The sequence below is a fragment of the Saimiri boliviensis genome, chromosome 2 (genome assembly GCF_048565385.1).
Source record: "Saimiri boliviensis isolate mSaiBol1 chromosome 2, mSaiBol1.pri, whole genome shotgun sequence".
NCBI classification, from domain to species: Eukaryota; Metazoa; Chordata; class Mammalia; order Primates; family Cebidae; genus Saimiri; species Saimiri boliviensis.
The window spans coordinates 81,358,941-81,364,293 of NC_133450.1; the positions used below are offsets into that span (position 1 = coordinate 81,358,941).

The following is a 5,353-nucleotide window of genomic DNA, read 5'->3' on the forward strand; positions in this document are numbered from 1 at the left end:
AGCTCATATTTTTATAATTAATTAAAAATACAAGGCCGGGCGCGGTGGCTCAAGCCTGTAATCCCAGCACTTTGGGAGGCCGAGGCGGGTGGATCACGAGGTCAAGAGATCGAGACCATCCTGGTCAACATGGTGAAACCCCGTCTCTACTAAAAATACAAAAAGTTAGCTGGGCATGGTGGTGCGTGCCTGTAATCCCAGCTACTCAGGAGGCTGAGGCAGAAGAATTGCCTGAACCCAGGAGGCGGAGGTTGCGGTGAGCTGAGATCGCGCCATTGCACTCCAGCCTGGGTAACAAGAGCGAAACTCCGTCTCAAAAAAAAAAAAAAAAAAAAAAAAAAATACAAACTTAAATTATAATTGAAATTGAGACAGTTTTTCTATTTGAAAAAGTAAAAAGCATGGTCAAAGATTTCTCAGTCTCTATAAGGACACAGACATTCTGTGTTAACAGACATTTGCACTTAACTAAAGTATAGGATTTTTAAAGTAAATGTCAGAGAAAATAGCAAATGTATTTTTATGTTATCTGTCAACAACATTATGCTAATTTTGACATGGCGACCGATTGTATAATATGTGATAACAAGTAATTGTGAAGGTTCTGTTGCTAAAAAGATCTGAGCTTAACATAAATATCTCTTTTCTGAGCTCTTAACATCTTCAAAAAGAACAAAAAGAATTTTTACCTTAAAGATTGTTTAAATGACTTTCAGAGGTAAATTTAAGATTACTAGAGAAAAATAAAGGTGTGGTGGCTCAGGACTGTATTCCTGGCACTTTGGGAGGTCAAGATGGGAGGATCACTTGAGCTCAGGAGTTCAAGAGCAGCCTGGACAACATAATGAGACTCTGTCTCTACAAAAAAAAAAAAAAAAGAAGAAGAAAAAACCAGCCAGGCATGGTGGTGTATGCCTGTAGTCCCAGCTACTTGGGAAGCTAAGGTGGGAGAATCACTGGAGCCCAGGAGGTGGAGGCTGCCACTGCTATGACTGTGCTATTGCCCTCCAGCCTTGGCAACACAGAGAGACCCAGTCTCAAAAAAAAAAAAAGAAGTTATTTTGACTTTGCTTATGGTTTTATATTTGCCATCAGAAATATTAAATTTTTTTGTAGACAAATTTGTCAGCCACCCCTCATGGCCTATGGTTTTGGAGTGATAGTTAGAAGGTGCCTCCTTACATTTAAAAAACATTTACAGTTGGCCACGCCTGAGTCCTGTCCTCTCGCTCTCCTCCCCAGACAGTATGAACTTCACCACTTGCTCCACCTTCTCCACCAACTACTGATCCCTGGGCTCCATCCAGGTGCCCAGCTATGGTGTCTGGCCAGTCAGCAGTGCGGCCAGTGTCTATGCAGGCACCGGGGGCTCTGCTTCCTGGATCTCTGTGTCCTGCTCCATCAGCTTCTGGGGCAGCATGGGACCCGGGGGCCTGGCTGCAGAGATGGCCGGGGGTCTGGCAGGAATGGAAGGCATCCAGAATGAAAAAGAGGAGTCTGGCAGGAATGGGAGGCATCCAGAATGAGAAGGAGACCATGCAAAGTGTGACTGCCCACCTGGCTTCCTACCTGGACAGAGTGAGGAGCATGGAGACCAAGAACTGGAAGCTGGGGAGCAAAATCCGGGAGCACCTGGAGAAGAAGGGACCCCAGGTCAGAGACTGGAGCCATTACTTTAAGACCATCAAGGACCTGAGGGCTTAGATCTTCACAAATACTGTGGACAATGCCCACATCTTTCTGCAGAATAACAATGCTGGTCTTGCTGCTGATGACTTTAAAGTCAAGTATGAGACAGAGCTGGCCATGCGCCAGTCTGTGGAAAGTGACAACCATGGGCTCCACAAGGTCATTGATGACACCAATGTCACTTGGCTGCAGCTGGAGACAGAGATCAAGGCTCTCAAGGAGGAGGTGCTCTTCATGAAGAACCACAAAGAGGAAGTAAAAGGCCTACAAGCCAGATTGCCAGCTCTGGGTTGACCATGGAGGTAGATGCCCCCAAATCTCAGGACCTCACCAAGATCATGGCAGACATCCAGGCCCAATATGATGAGCTGGCTCGGAAGAACCGAGATGAGCTGGACAAGTACTGGTCTCAGCAGATTGAGGAGAGCACCACAGTGGTCACCATGCAGTTTGCTGAAGTTGGAGCTGCTGAGATGACACTCACGGAGCTGTGACATACAGTCCAGTCCTTGGAGATCGACCTGGACTCCATGACAAATCTGAAGGCCAGCTTGGAGAACAGCCCGAGGGAGGTAGAGGCCCGCTATGTCCTGCAGATGGAGCAGCTCACTGGAATCCTGCCGCATGTGGAGTCAGAGCTGGCACAGACCCGGGCAGAGGGACAGCATGAGGCCCAGGAGTATGAGGCCCTACTGAACATCAAGGTCAAGCTGGAGGCTGCGATCGCCATCTAATGCTGCCTGCTGGGAGATAGCGAGGACTTCAATCTTGGTGTTGCCCTGGACAGCAGCAAATCCATGCAAACCATCCAAAAGACCAGCACCAAACAGACAGTAGACGGCAAACAGGTGTCTGAAACCAACGACATCAAAGTTCTGAGACATTAAACCGGCAGAAGCAGGGTACTCTTTGAGGAGCAGGAGGCCAATAAAAAGTTCAGAGGTCAAAATAAAATTCACATATTTTCTTTTAGTATTTTTGAAACTTTTTTTTTTATTATACTTTAAGTTCTGGGATACATGTGCAGAACATGCAGGTTGGTTACATAGGTACACACAGGCCATAGTAGTTTGCTACACCCATCAACTCATCATCTACATTAGGTATTTCTTCTAATGCTACCCCTCCCTGAGTCCCCAACCCCCACAACAGGTCCTGGTATGTGATGTTCCCCTCCCTGTGTCCATGCATTCTCATTGTTGAACACCCACTTATGAGTGAGAACATGCAGTGTTTGGTTTTCTGATCCTGTGTCAGTTTACTGAGAATGATGGTTTCCAGCTTCATCCATGTCCCTGCAAAGGACAGGAACTCATCCTTTTTATGGCTGCATAGTACTCCATGGTGTATATGTGCCACATTTTCTTTATCCAGTCTATCATTGATGGGAATTTGGGTTGGTCCCAAGTCTTTGCTGTTGTGAACACTGCTGGAATAAACATACATGTGCATGTTTCTTTGTAGTAGAATGATTTATAATCTTTTGGGTGTATACCTAGCAATGGAATTACTGGGTCAAATGGTATTTCTCGTTTTAGATCCTTGAGGAATTGCCACACTATCTTCCACAATGATGGAATGATCTAATTTACACTCCCACCAACAGTGTAAAAATGTACTTATTTCTCCACATCCTCTCCAGCATCTATTGTTTCCTGACTTTTTAATGATCACCATTCTAACAGGTATGAGATGGTATCTCATTGTGATTTTGATTTGCATTTCTCTAATGACCAGTGATGATGAGCTTTTTTAAAATATGTTTATGGGCTGCATAAATGTCTTCTTCTGAGAAGTCTCTGTTTATATCCTTTGCCCACTTTTTGATGGAGTTGTTTGTTTTTTTCTTGCATATTTGTTTAAGTTCCTTGTAGATTCTGGATATTAGCCCCTTGTCAAATGGATAGATTACAAAATTTTTCTCCCATTCTGTAAGTTGCCTGTTCACTCTGATGATAATTTCTTTTGCTGTACAGAAGCTCTTTGGTTTAATTAGATTTCATTTATTAATTTTGGCTTTTATTGCCTTTGCTTTTGGTGTTTTAGTCATGAAGTCTTTGCCCATGCCTATGTCCTGAATGATATTGCCTAGGTTTTCTTCTAGGGTTTTTAATGGAGTTAGGTCTTATGTTTAAGTTTTTAATCCATTTTGAGTTAATTTTTGTATAAGGTGTAAGGAAGGAGTCCAGCTTCAGTTTTCTGCATATGGCTAGCCAGTTTTCCCAACACCATTTATTAAATAGGGAATCCTTTCCCCATTGCTTGTTTTTGTCAGGTTTGTCAAAGATCAGATGGTTGTAGATGTGTGGCATTATTTCTAAGGCCTTTTTTCTGTTCAATTGGTCTATATATCTGCTTAGGTAACAGTACAATGCTATTTTGGTTACTGTAGCCTTGTAGTATAGTTTGAAGTGAGGTAACATGATGCCTCCAGCTTTGTTCTTTTTGCTTAGGATTGTCTTGGCTATACAGGCTCTTTTTTGGTTCCATATGAAATTTAAAGTCTTTTTTTAAATTCTGTGAAGAAAGTCAATGATAGGTTGATGGGGATAGCATTGAATCTATAAATTACTTTGGGCAGTATGGCCATTTTCACCATATTGATTCTTTGTATCCATGAGCATGGAATGTTTCTTCATTTGTTTGTGTCCTCTCTTATTTTCTTGAGCAGTGGTTTATAGTTCTCCTTGAAGAGGTCCTTCACATCCCTTGTAAGTTGTATTCCTAGGTATTTTATTCTCTTTGTAGCAATTGTGAATGGGATTTCACTCCTGATTTGGCTCTCTGTCTGTTATTTGTGTATAGGAATGCTTGTGATTTTTGCACATTGATTTTGTATCCTGAGACTTAGCTGAAGTTGCTTATAAGCTTAAGGAGATTTTGGGCTGAGATGATGGGGTTTTCTAAATATACAACCGTGTCATCTGCAAACAGAGACAATTTGACTTCCTGTCTTCCTATTTGAATACCCTTTATTTCTTTCTCTTGCCTGATTGCCCTGGCCAGAACTTCCAATACTATGTTGAATAGGAGTGTTGAGAGAGGGCATGCTTGGTCTTGTGCTGGTTTTTGAAGTGAATGCTTCCAGCTTTTGCTTATTTAGTATGATATTGGCTGTGGGTTTGTCATAAGTAGTTCATATTATTTTGAGATGTGTTCCATCAATACCTAGTTTATTGAGAGTTTTTAGCATGAGGGGTGTTGAATTTTTTTTTTTTTTTTTTTTTGAGATGGAGTTTCGCTCTTGTTACCCAGGCTGGAGTGCAATGGCGCGATCTCGGCTCACTGCAACCTCCGCCTCCTGGGTTCAGGCAATTCTCCTGCCTCAGCCTCCTGAGTAGCTGGGATTACAGGCATGCGCCACCACGCCCAGCTAGTTTTTTGTATTTTTAGTAGAGACAGGGTTTCACCATGTTGACCAGGATGGTCTCGATCTCTTGACTTCGTGATCCACCCGCCTCAGCCTCCCAAAGTGCTGGGATTACAGGCTTGAGCCACCGCGCCCGGCTGGGTGTTGAATTTTATTGAAGGCCTTTTCTGCATCTATTGAGACAATAGGTGGGTTTTGTTATTGGTTCTGTTTATGTGATGGATTATGTTTATTGATTTGCATATGTTGGGCCAGCTGTGCATCCCAGGGATGAAGCTAATTTGATCATGGTGG

At 43.0% G+C, this 5,353-nt stretch overlaps 1 pseudogene; it reads left to right on the forward strand.

Annotated features, from left to right (window-relative positions):
- Positions 1–360: 360 nt before the first annotated feature.
- On the forward strand, positions 361–4,963 carry LOC141583604 (keratin, type I cytoskeletal 18 pseudogene; annotated as a pseudogene).
- The last annotated feature ends 390 nt before the right edge of the window (positions 4,964–5,353 follow it).